Genomic DNA, 14,167 nt, shown 5'->3' on the forward strand with positions numbered 1-14,167 from the left:
AACCCATCTCACCTTCAAGGACAGGCACTACCTTAAGGTAAAAGGATGAAAAAGAAGATTCCAAGCAAATGTCACTAAGAAATAAGCAGGGGTTAGAATTCTAATTTCTGACAAAATAGGCTTCAAAGTAAAACTAATCAGAAGAGATAAGGAAAGTCACTTCATTTTGATCAAAGGAGCAGTTAACCAAGAGGATATTACAATCCTTAACGTATATACACCAAATTCTGGTGCACCAAAATTCATAAAAACAACACTGCAGGACTTTAAGACACAGATTAATCCCAACTCATCAATAGTAGGGGACTTAAATAACCCACTGTCTCCATTAGACTGGATAACTGGACAAAGAATAAATAAACTTCTGAATTAAATGATACCATACATCAAATGGACCTAACAGACATCTTTCTATTATTCCACCCAAACACTAAAGAATACACTTTCAACTCAGCACCTCATGGAACTTTTTCAAGGATTGACCATATACTGGGATACCAAACAAACCTCAATGAATGCAAAAATACTAAAATAATTCCATGCATTCTATCAGACCACAAAGCAATAAAGCTTAAAATCAACAGTGGAGGAAGCCCTAGTCAGTTTGAATCACCTGTTCAAACTCATGGCGATTGAACAACACACTCCTAAACAATGAGTGGGTCAAAGGAGAAATTAAGAAAGAAATAAAAGAATTCCTGGAATTCAATGAAAAGGATAATACAACACAACACATCCTCTGGGACACATTAAAAGCCATCCTAAGAGGGAATTTTAGGGCTCTAAGTGGTTACATTAAAAAATTGGATGAAGCCCAAAGAAATGACCTAACACTGCAACTCAAGGCACTGGAAAGGAAAGAACAAATGAAACCCAAACCCAGCAGAAGAGAAGAAATAACAAAAATCAGAGCAAAAATTAATGAAATAGAAACAAAGAAAACAATAAAAAGAATCCCTTAATCAAAGAGCTGGTTCTTTGAAAAAGTAAACAAGATAGACAGGCCCTTAGCCCAGTTAACCGAAAGAAAGAAAGCAAATCCAAATGAACAAAATCAGAGATGAAAGGGAAACATCACACCAGACACCTAAAAGATTCAGACCATTATAAGTGACTATTAAAAACCTATATGCTACTAAATCTGAAAGTCTAAAAGAAAAAGATTGATATCTGAAATCATGGGAACCTCAAAAGTTAAAGCAAGAAGAGATCAAAGGTTTAGAAAAATAACCATGACATGTAAGAAACTGAAACAGTAATACAAAGCCTCCCAAATAAAAAAGGCCAGGAGCAGATGGATTTACATTAGAATTCTACCAGACATTTAAAGAAGAACTCCAACCAATACTACTTAAATTATTCAAAATGGTAAAAACACAGGGAGAACTCCCAAAGTCCTTCTATGAAGCCAGCATCACTCTCATACCCAAACAGGGAAAAGACACAACCTAAAAAGAAAACTATAGACCCATATCCTTAGTGAACATAGATGCAAAATTTCTCAACAAAATATCTGTAAACTGCATACAGACACACATCAAAAAGATCATTCGCTATGATCAAATAGGCTTTATCTCAGAGATGTAGGGATGGTTCAATATAAGCAAGTAAATAAACATCATTAATCATATAAATGGACCCAAAGACAAAAAACCACATTGTCATCTCAATAGATGCAGAAAAGGCTTTTGACAAAATTCAGCATGCATTTATGTTCAAAGTCACAGAGGAAAATGAACTGGAGGGAACATACCTCAACATAATTAAAGCTATATACAAAAAACCCACAGCTAATATCATTCTAAATGGAGAAAAACTGGGACCATTCCCAATAAAATCAGGTACCAGACAAGGATGTCCACTGCCTCCACTCATTTTCAACATAGTGCTTAATACTCTTGCTAGAGCAATAAGACAGGAGAAGAAAACTAAAGGAGTACTAATTGGAAAAGAAGAGGTCAAACTATTACTTTTTGCAGATAATATGATACTATACCTAAGAGATCCCAAATGTTCCACCAGACTACTCCTAGAACTGATTAACATTTTCAGTATATTGGCAGGTTATAAAATCAATCTACAAAAATCAGTAGCCTTTCTATATACCAATAACAAGCAATTGGAGAAAGAATACAGGGAAATGCTCCCATTCACAATTGCTACAAAAAAATTAAAATATCTTGGAATAAATCTGACCAAAGACACCAAAGAGCTCTACAATGAATATTTTAAATTGTTAAAGATAGAGATTGTGGAAGACACCAGGAGAAGGGAGGACCTCTCATGTTCATGGATTAGAAAAATTAATATTGTTGAAATAACCATCCTACCAAAGGAAAATATAGATTCAATGCAATCCCAATCAAAATCACCATGACATACTTCACAGAATTAAAAAAAATCCATCCTTAAATTCATATGGAGGCACAGAAGACCCCAGATAGCCAAAGCAGCCCTGAGCACCAAGAGCAGTGCTGGGGGGATTATTATAATAGATCTAAAAGTATACTACAAAGCCATAGTCATAAAAACATCATGGTACTGGCACAAAAACAGACACATAGACCAATTATATATCATTGAAGATCCAAACTCGAGTACACACAATTTCAGCCACCTGATATTTGACAAAGTTGCCAAGAACACACAATGGAGGATAGACAGCATCTTCAACAAATGGTGCTGGCCAAAAAGGCTCTCCACCTGTAGAAAAATGAAACTAGATCCTCATCTTTCACCTTGCACAAAAGTCAGCTCCAAATGGAACAAAGACCTCAATGTGAAACTGGAAACCCTGAAACTATTAGAAGAAAATATTGGCAGTAACTTACAGGATCTAGGTGTAAGAAATGATTTTCTAAATCAGACAGAATTTGCTCAGGAATTAAGGTCAGCAATCTGTAAGTGGGTCCTCATTAAAGTAAAAAGTTCTGTAAAGCAAAAGAAACAATCAAAAAAGTGAAGTGAAAACCCACAGGATGGGAAAACGTCTTCACCAGTAACACATCTGACAGAGGTTTAACATCGAGACTATATAAAGAACTCACATAACAAAGAATTGAGAGACCAAATGACCCAATTAGAAGATGGGCTAAAGATCTAAATAGATAGTTCTCAAAGGAAGAAATAAAGATGGCTAAGAAACATCCCAGAAAGTGTTCAACATCGTTAGTAATTAGGGAAATGAAAATTAAAACCACCCTTAAATATCACCTTAGTCCAATCACACTAGCTAGGATCAAGAGAACAAAGGATACTGAATGCTGGGCAGGAGGTGGAGAAAGAGGAACGCTCATTCACTGCTGATGGGATTGCAAACTCATGCAGCCTCTATGGACAACAGTGTGGAGATTTTTTAAAAAAAAATCTAAAAATGAACCTACCATGTGACCCAGTTATTTCACTCCTTGGCATATACCAAATGGACTCATTCTATTGTAGAGGCACTTGTATTACCATATTCGTTGCTGCACTTTTCACAGTAGCTAAGAGATGGAAGCAACCTAAGTGTCCTTCAACTGATGAGTGGCTAACAAAAATGTGGTCTATTTACACAATGGAGTTCTATTCAGCAGTAAAGAAAGACGAAATAGTGAAATCTGCAGGTAAATGGATGGATCTAGAAATTGTTATACTAAGTAATGTAACACAGAGTCAGAAAACAAAAAAACAAAAAAACAAAAAACGACATATGTTCTCTCTCATATGTGGCTCCTAACACCAAATCCCTTTAAATTCCAGGTCCTGTTAATAAGATGATGCTCTACAGCAGTCCCTACTGCATGAAATAACTACCATCATCACGACTTCGTCTGAACCTGATCACTATACATAGTCACAATTGGGCTTGCTGAAGGTTGTGCTCATTCATTAAAGGAGTGCCAAACAGGGTCACTGGACCCTCACCTGAGTATCCAACCACTCTTCCCAGCCAACTCAGCCAGCCTTGGAAAACAAAAGAAAAATGAGGAAGAACCCAATAGAGGGATGCTTTTGGAAGCCCTTGTCAAGAAACTCCAACGGACTCTCATATGAACATTTGAAAATTGCCCTGTTCTGAATTTTTTCTAGTTCTCTGTCTAGAACTTCTAATGCTAATTACTCTTGTTTTACTTCTCCTTCACATCTCCCATTCATGCTTCAAGGACTTTCTTCTCCCCATAGAGACAAGAGTTATGCAATTTGGGAGTCTTTTAGATAGACCCACTGAAGGGGTACTCCAATTGCCTCACCCTGCATCCCTGTTCAGCATGGAAGAAGCCACAGAGGTCTGTGCCCTTATTCCCTATTGGCAATTTGGGTAACCCCTTCAGAGGATGGTGTGGTAAGAGTAGGAGGTAGGAGTTCGCTAGGCAGTTAGGATAAAAAGACCCAAAAGAAATGTAACCAGTTTCTTGGCTAAAAGTCAAAATGTATTTGGGCCTGTTAGCAACATACTCTGTTCCAAAGGCCAAAAATAGCAGAAGTATTTGGGAGCTTGTTGGTAATCCTTAATCTAATCAGAGGTGGGAATGTTGGAGGGGAGGGAGTGGGCATGGATTTGATCAAAACCCTTATATACATGTATGAAATTCTCAATAATGTTTTTGTAAGAGTTAAAAAAAGTCACTTGTTCATGTAAATATTTTCCACATTAATGTTAGTGACATAATCCTAAAATATTTTTAATTGAAACAGTTTATGTAACATATTTCACATGGTGTTATAAAATTCTAATGAGATAAAAATGAACATATTACTATTATTTTTTCAGCAGTTCAATATTCCTGTTTTTAAAGATCATCAATTTTATTTCATGAAATGATCAGAGTTCTTTGTTGAGAGCCTACAGTTTCAGCTATATTCATATTCATTTAATTTTAATTCTAAATTTTTGTGTTTGCTCCAAATTATCCAAATATATACATAGGATAATAAGATAGAAATGGTAAAATCAAGGAAGAGATTTGGGAAAAATAGCTCATATCCTAAAAATGTTATTGTTAATTTCAAACTGGCTTGGTTACTAATACAATAATTGTTTATTTGAGGTGAAGATACTGATTGCTATGTGAATACTTAAGGTAATCTTCATGAATTAACTTGAGCTTCCTTATAGAGCAGCTAGTTTCCATGAGACAAATCTCCTTGCACTGAAATTGATTGATGTTCTATAGGTTAGTGTAATTCATTTGGTAAACCCTCAGATTCATTATGGGAAGAAGGCACACAAGCTCATCGCTACTGTTCAGAAATAATGATATAACTATGCCCTATAGAGGATATCTCCTTTTTTCTGAGTTTTTATTATAAATAATAATTTTTACTGTTCTTTTAAAATGAAAGACATTATCTCTTTGCTATTAAAATTCAATTATAGATAAGTTAGGAAAAATGTATTCATCTCGAACCACCTTCCCTTCCAAATTGGAGTTGTTCCTTGTGGTATATAGCATTGTTTGTCAGAATAGCTAAGGCAAATTTGGGGAATTCTTTGTATGAACATCACAGAGTGCATTTACTCCAATCCAGTTAGCCCATCCTGCTAAAACCAGGTTGCACTGCACCCTCAACTAGTGCCTATTTCCTATGCATTTTCAAGACGCCAGAACATTGTTATGCAACATGTGATTATATATACAAAATTCTTTAAAACTAAGCAAACAAATGCTAATAGTGATTGTGAAATAATCAAATTATAATGAGTAATGTATGATTCGTCAGTGTGAATTGCAGACATATTGCTAACTCTTTACAATTTTCTATCTGTATTTTAAACCACCCTTTTTCCCTCAAAGCATACTCCTCAATTTTATTGAGGATAAATATTTCATAATCAATAATAGTTTTCAAGGAATTCAATGGCATTTTTCAAGCAATCTTGTGGTTTTTAAAATCAAGGGAATATAATTTATTAACTAGTGAGTTTTCATACATGTTTACAATGTATGTTCAACTTCAAGGGACTTCTTCAAATGGTATCCCAGACTTTTGATGTGTCACCAGCCTTTGATAGAGACGTTAAGTATTAAGAACAAACTACTTCTACTGCATCTGAAATAACAAGTACAATAAAAATGCAACCAACCCCAAATAATTAACATTGAACTCTCATAGTAAGCTTGTTGTGGCCTGAGGTTAGGTAGATGAACAAAGATGAAAAAATATGGAAGAAGTCTTACCATCAATTTACAGTTTATCCACTAAATCACTATTGTTGCCATAATAGATTTTATCATATTTAAGCACAATAAGATTGATTTGGGGGAAGATCAGTCTGTGTGGGATGAATAGGGCATATAAGTTGGCTTCGTTGAATAAAACAAAGACACTTAAAACAGGAGAGCAGCATTTCATTGAGGACATGAACCCAGGAGGACAAAGTGACAATATGGACCAATCATAGTACTGCATGACAGATACTCATTAACCTGAAATGACAAGATGACAATCTCTGTTTGTAGGAAGGAAAATTGTATCAGGCAGGTTGCTGCAAACTTGTAGCTTGTGGAAATACTCTCGTATTTTAACATAAGTTTGTAGTTTGTCAACTTGCCTAAAACAGAGCTTTCTTTGTGTCTACTGTTCTGTCAAACTTTAGATTAACATAAACCAAGGAGTACATGAAAAGGGAGCTGTTTCTCTTCTGTGTCATCAAAGTTAGCAATGGCCACACATTATTATCCTGACCTACCCGGTGGTCTTGGGGACCTCAGATCCCCACAGCAATCACAAAAATTTTTGAAGATCTTACATTGTAAGCAAGATAGACTTCATGACAAAGTGTTGGCTTCCACGGGCTGTCCTCCAATTGTAGAACTGAGGAAGAAATAGAAAAAAAAATAATATATGCTGTGTTCTGTTCTTAGCTCTGTCCCCGAGAATTTTGTGTGTCTGGGATGCCCACACTTTAAATCTGTCTTCCTGTTATGAGTCATCTTCCAAACATCAGTGTCTTTTACCCAGAACAGAAGTAGTGGTCTCCTAGAATTGCAAAACAGCACCTAAATCCAGTTGAAGAGAAATCCTCATGTTAAATTATAGACAAAAGATAGATAAAGGTAAATATGATACAGACATAGATGTGAATATCCAGACAAAATACTTCATTTTATAAACATCTATCCACTTTTCTTTATTGACCTAACCTGGAGTAGAAGAATTATTAATTGGATAATAAAAAATAGAACTGTATATTACTTATTGAGTGCAGTTTTTAAAACATCGTTTCCAATTTCCTGGGAAATACATAGATGGACAGGGGATCTGACTTGCAGTAGAAAGCTTACATAGTATGTACAATGTCTGGTACCTACCTAACACTAGAAGAATGAAAATAAATCATAGATGTTATAATCTAAAAGTCTTCAATATAAGAGTCATTTTATAATCCAAGAGCTTATCAACACAAGGTTAGGCCAAAGCTTACTATCCGGAAGCAGAGAGATATAAGTGGTTGAGGTTGCAGTCTTCAGGACAGAAATGGAGCTTCAGAAAAGCTGAGTGCAACTATGTGTCAGTGAATTGTAAGTTGAGGTGGCTAAAAAGAACATTTCTGGAGGATATAAAGAAATCAGAATAGTAATAGTTCAGAAGCCAAGGATAGAAAGAAATTAGTGAAGGAAGTCATAAGTAGCAGAATACTTTATCACACATACATTGACTGAGTAGTGGCTCAAACTCCCCATTCCCCTGCCTTTTCTTGTAGAGTGTGAAGATAACTGGTTCATGTCATTACACCCTTGCTAGCTACTTATTTATAAATCCTATAAGCTTGGAGACGTGAGGTAATGATGTGTGACAGAGACAGATAAAGCTTTGTGGTCATCCCCACTTCTCTTTTCTTCTACTTAGGAAGTGGATATCATGTTAGTGCTCGTATTCTGGATCATTGTGTAGTTTTGTGTGAGTGTGCTCTGGGGAATAAAATGGAAATGTCAGTAACACTTGTAATCTCAGAACTGTTTCTATGGTAATTGCGTTTTCTATTTTCTTTCTTTTTTCCTTGCAATATGCTGGCTGTGAACTTGCCAGTGTGGGAGTTGAGTTACATGTACTCTTGAAGAAGGAAAGTTCTGAACTGGAAGACTGGAAAGATTAAGCAACTGTAATTCCTTCTAATTACGAGCATTGAACCTTCTGCCTTGACCCTTTACCACACCACTGATTGTGTTCTAAGACATACAAATTTTACTATTATTTTTTCACTTCATTGTAGGATATATATGAAGCAATTAGAACAGCTTAGTAAATAATGAATTATATAAACAGATGAACATGACCTTGAGTATTATGGGAAAATATATGTCTTACATTTTGATAATGAAGAAATTGATGCCAACATTTAAAGTGAAGTTTAGTGAAATTCAGTATTCTAGTTTTTTTTCAAGAAACATAAATGGAAAACTCTAAGGCTGGAAGTCAAAGACCTACTAAAATTTAATATGACAACTTGGTTTACACAATTCCTTTAAAAATATGGTTTCAAATTAAAGGATGGAAATCTTTTAACAAGAATTAACGAAAAGTTAGGAGCAGTAATGAAATAAATGCAAAGTGTTGATATACTTCCACCTTGAATGAGCACATGCTGATCTCAAGTGCATAAACAATGTCCTTTCTTTTAAAGCAGGGCAGTTGATATTTGAGAAAATAGCCTTGTTCCAAGGACATCTAAACCTCACTCCAATGTTTCATTGTTTCATGTAAGGAGACAGAAGCAATAGAAATAATCCTTAGAAATAGAAAGTCATCTGAACATAAGAAAAATAAATTTTATATTACAAAGGCAGATGTTTTCCATCTCTTTGTGCTTTTAATAGTCCATATTTTTATTATTTATCTAATAGTAACATCCTTACTTGGGGAGAAATCACTACTTAAACTACTATATCAAATTTCCATATTTAGAAGATCATCACTATGTAGCTGAATCAATGTGGTCAACTATGTGAAGCAAATTAAGAATGAACAACCTGGCCACAGACCTCTCTTCTACTCAGAGGCGTCTCTCTGGCATAAGTCCATCACACCCTCCATGCCTTGACTCCCCCAGCCTCATTCACCCTCCAATCTCCCCAGCTATTCTCTCCTCTGAGTTTGGGCCCTGCCCCATTCCTTGTCTTGGAGCCCCAGACACCTGTGGAACCAATACTGCTCCCTGATCCTTTTCATCCAGACCAACATAATGCCTTCTCTGGGCCCCGGAGCATGGCTCCTGGGCCCAGCCCCACCCTCACCACCCTCTGCTTCCCTGGGACTGCACCACCCAACAGCCTCTTTCTGGGACATGGGGGCTGACCTTTCCTCTTCCTGATCCTTTGCATCCAGACCAACCCCGCTCCTCTGTGCAGTCCCCAGGAGTCCTTGGCGCCTCTTCCCTCCCCATCTGCCTTTGCATCTCTGGGTGGCATGGCCACCAGCTGACCTAGAACAGCATCTTTCCTGGGCCAGGCTCCCAGGCCAGTCCAATCCCCAAATTCCTGAGGCCAAAATTATTCCTAGAGAGATCCAGACCCTAAGAGAAAGCCTGAAGACATCTGACCCTCATCTGAACTGGGCCTCTGTGAGAACTCCTAAAGAAAAAAGCAATCTGGCAATTCCAATATAAAATCAAAGAGAGAACCAGAAGCTTAGACGAACCCGCTTTTCATGCCCAAAAAGTAAACCACAAAGACACAAACATCACAAAAAGAAGCAGACCTAAACTTGAAGGCTTGAGTCTCACACAAGTATCAGAAACTACAAAAGAAATTCACATGTCAAAATCACAGAGAAAAAAATAATAACATGAAAAAAGAAAATAACATATCCCCACCAAATACCAATAGTTCTCTAGAGGAGTATGATGAGAAACCCCTAGAGATAATGCAGGAGCAGGACACGGAACTCGAAAGAACAATTATAAACATGATAAAAAGAATTCAGTAAATTTAAAGAATGCACAAGAAAAGAAATCAAAGAACTAAAGGAAGATAGGGATAAACTTCTGAATGAATTCAGAAAAGAGTTAGAAATATCGAAGAATACTCAGGCTGAAATGAAGAAGGGAATGAAACACTCAGTAACACAATTAGAAACAAAAGGAGAAAGCCTCACCAATAGGATGAACAAAATGGAAAACAGAGTATCAAGACTGGAAGATCAAGTGGATCAACTAGACCACTCAAGCAAAGATTACGAAAAAATTAAGAAATCGAAAGAATGGAATATGCAGGAATTGTGTGACACCATACAAAGACCAAACTTACGAATCATACGCATACAGGAAGGAGAAGAATCCCAAGATAATGGCGTGTACCAGATCTTCAACATAATCATGGAAGAAAATTTCCCACAATTAAAGAAAGACATGCCCATACAAATACAAAAAGCACATAGAACACCAAAGAGACAGGACCAGAAAAGAAACACTCCATGGCACATCATAGTAAAAATACTACACGTACAAAACAAAGAGACAATTCTGAAAGTCGCAAAAGAGAAACAATAAGTCACATATAAAGGAAAACCCATTAGGATTACAACTGACCTTTCAGTGCAAACTATGAAATCCAGAAGAGCCTGGACCAAAGTATTCCCAGTTTTAAATGACAACAGATGCCATCTAGATTACTATACCCAGCCAAAATAACTATTATAACCTAAGGGGAAAGAAAAATCTTCCATGACATAAAAAGGCTGAAGGAATTCATGTTCACAAAACGAGCCCTTCAGAGAGTTCTGGAAGCAATACAAAGAGCTGAAGAAAGGAATGACTATATGCAAGGGGGTGTGGAAAGAAATCCAATAAAGGTATAACTGTGTGTTTTTTTGTCTGCAGGAAACTCATCTCACTTTCAAAGACAGACACTATCTCAAAGTGAATGGATGGAAAAAAAATACCAACAAAATGGCACTAGGAAAAAATCAGGTATAGCAATTCTAATATCTGACAGTTTAAACTAAAACTAATCTGAAGAGAAAAAGAGGGCCACTTCATTTTGATCAAAGGAACAATGAATCAAGAAGATATTAGAATCATGATCATATATTCATCAAACTCTGGTGCACCCACTTTCATCAAAACAATACTACAGGACTTTAAGACCCAGATGAACCCCAACTCATTAATAGTAGGTGACTTCAGTACTCCACTGTCTCCATTACATAGGTCAACAGGGCAGGGAGTTAACAGAGAGACATCTGAATTAAACAATTCCATACATCAAATGGACTTAACAGGCATCTACCAAATATTCCACCCAAGCACCAAAGGACATACATTCTACTCAGCACACAATAGAACCTTCTCCAAAATTGACCATATACTGGAGCTCAAAACAAACCTCAAAAAATGCAAATTGTTTGAAATAATTCCATGCATTCTATCAGACCACAAAGCAATAAAGATTACAATCAACATCCTAAAAAGCCCTAATAACCACATGAACACATGGAGATTAAACAACACACTCCTGAATGATGAATGGGTCAAAAGAGAAATTAAGAAAGAAATAAAAGCATTCCTGGAATTAAATGAAAAGGACAATAAAGCATGACAAAACCTCTGGGACAAGCTGAAAGTGGTCCTTAGAGGGAAGTTTATAGCTCTAAGTGCCTACATCAAAATATCAGAAAGAACACAAATAAATGACTTAACATTGCAACTCAACACACTTGAAAAGCAACAGCAAACGAAACCCAAACCCAGAAGACAAGAAGAAATAACAAAAATCAGGACAGAAATTAATGAAATCGAAACAAAGAAAACAATACAAAAATCAACGAATCAGAGAGCTGGTTATTTGAAAAGATATACAAGATTGACAGACTGCTAGCCCAGTTAACCAAAGGAAAGAAAGAGCACCTGCTACCAACAAAATCAGAGATGAAAGGAGAAACATCACAACAGACATGAGAAAGATACAGAACATTATAAGGGAATACTTTAAAAATCTATATGTTACTAAATTTGAAAACCTAAAAGAAATGGATGCATATCTAAAGGCATGGGGACCACCAAAACTAAACCAAGAAGAGATTAACAGCTTAAACAGACCCATAACACAAAAAGAAATTGAAACAGTAATACAAAAACCTCCCTACTCAAAAGAGCCCAGGACCAGATGGATTTACAGCAGAATTCTAACAGACATTTAAAGATCTGCATCAAATACTATTAATACTGTTAATTTATTAAAAAAAATAGAAATGGAGGGAGAACTTCCAAATTCCTTCTATGAAGCCAATATCACTCTAATATGAAAGCCAGGTAAAGATACCACAAAAGAAAACTATAGACCCATATCCTTAGTGAACCTAGATGGAAAAATTCCCATTAAGACACTTGCAAACCAAATACAGACACACATCAAAAAGATCATCCACCATGATCAAGTTGGCTTTATCCCAGAGATGCAGTGATGTTCAATATATGTAGTCAGCTTTATCCCAGAGATACAGGGCTGATTCAATATACGTAAGTCAATAAACGTCATAAATCATATAAGTGGGCTCAAAGACAAGAACCACATGGTCATCTCAATAGATGCAGAGAAGGCCTTTGACAAAATTCAACATGCATTTATGGTCAAAGTCCTAGAGAGAATTGGACTCGAGGGAACATACCTCAATATAATTAAAGCCATGTATAACAAACCCACAGCCAGCAACATTCTAAATGGAGAAAAACTTGAAGCACTCCCATTGAAATCAGGAACCAGACAAAGCTGTCCACTATCTCCACATCTCTTTAACATAGTGCTTCAAATTCTTGCAAGAGCAATAAGACAAGAGCAGGAAATTAAAGGAGTAACAATTGGAAAAGAAGAGCTCAAATTATCCCTTTTTGTAGATGACATAATATTATATCTAAGGGACACCAAAAATTCCACCAGAAAATTCCAAGAAATTATTAACATGTTCAGTAAAGTGGCAGGTTACAAAATTAATCTACAAATGTCTATAGCCTTTCTATATACAAATAACAAGCAATCAGAGAAAGAGCACATGGAAGCACTCCTGTTCACAATAGCTGCAAAAAATATATAAATAAATAAAATATTTTGGAATAAACATGACCAAAGACATTAAAGAGCTCTACAAGCAAAATTTTAAATCTTTAAAGAAATAAATTGAGGAAGACATCAGAAGATGGAAGGACCTCCCATGCTCTTGGATTGGAAGAATTAATATTTTGAAGATGACTATCATACCATAGTCATATATAGATTCAATGCAATGCCAATGAAAATTCCCATGACATTTTTCACACAATTGGAAAAAATTATCCTACAATTCATATGGAACCACAAAAGACCTCAGATAGCCAAAAGAACCTTGAGCACTAAGAGCAATGCTGGGGGGATTACTATACCAGATTTCAAGCTGTATTACAGAGCTATAGTCTTAAAAATAACATGGTACTGGCATAAAAATAGACCCATAGATCAATGGAACAAAACTGAAGACCCAAATATGATTAATGCAACTTTAGCCACCTGATATTTGACAAAGGGTCCAAGAACATTAACTGGAGGAAAGACAGCATGTTCAGCAAATGGTGCTGGCAAAACTGGATCTCCACTTGTAGAAGAATGAACGTAAACCCCTATCTTTCACCCTGCACAAAAGTCAATTCCAAATGGCTCAAAGACCTCATTGTAAAGCCTGAAACTCTGAAACTATTAGAAGAAAACATTGGGAGAAACCTAGAAGATATAGGCATAGGAAAGGGTTTTCTAAATTGGACATCAATTGCTAAGGAAAAAAGGGCAAGATTTAACAAATGAGACCTCATTAAACTAAAAAGCTTCTGTACATCAAAGGAGACAACCAAGGAAGAAAACAGAAAACCCACAGAATGGGAGAAAATCTTCACCAGTGACACATCCAACAGAGGTTTAATAACCAGAATTTATAATGAACTCAAAAAACAGAGAACCAAGAAAAGAAGCAACCCAATTAAAAATGGGCTAAGGAGCTGAACAGAGTTCTCCAAAAAAGACATGAAGGTGGCTACGAAACATCTTAAAAGATGTTCATCATCCCTAATAATTAGCGAAATGCAAATTAAAACCACTTTAAAATTTCACCTTACCCCAGTCAGACTGGCTAAGATCAAGAAAATAAATGATACCAAATGTTGGAGGGGATGTGGGGAAAGGGGAACACTCATCCACTGCTGGTGGGGCTGCAAACTGGTTCA

The sequence above is a fragment of the Nannospalax galili genome, unplaced genomic scaffold (genome assembly GCF_000622305.1).
Source record: "Nannospalax galili isolate Female #2095 unplaced genomic scaffold, S.galili_v1.0 scaffold96, whole genome shotgun sequence".
In the NCBI taxonomy this organism is placed as follows: Eukaryota; Metazoa; Chordata; class Mammalia; order Rodentia; family Spalacidae; genus Nannospalax; species Nannospalax galili.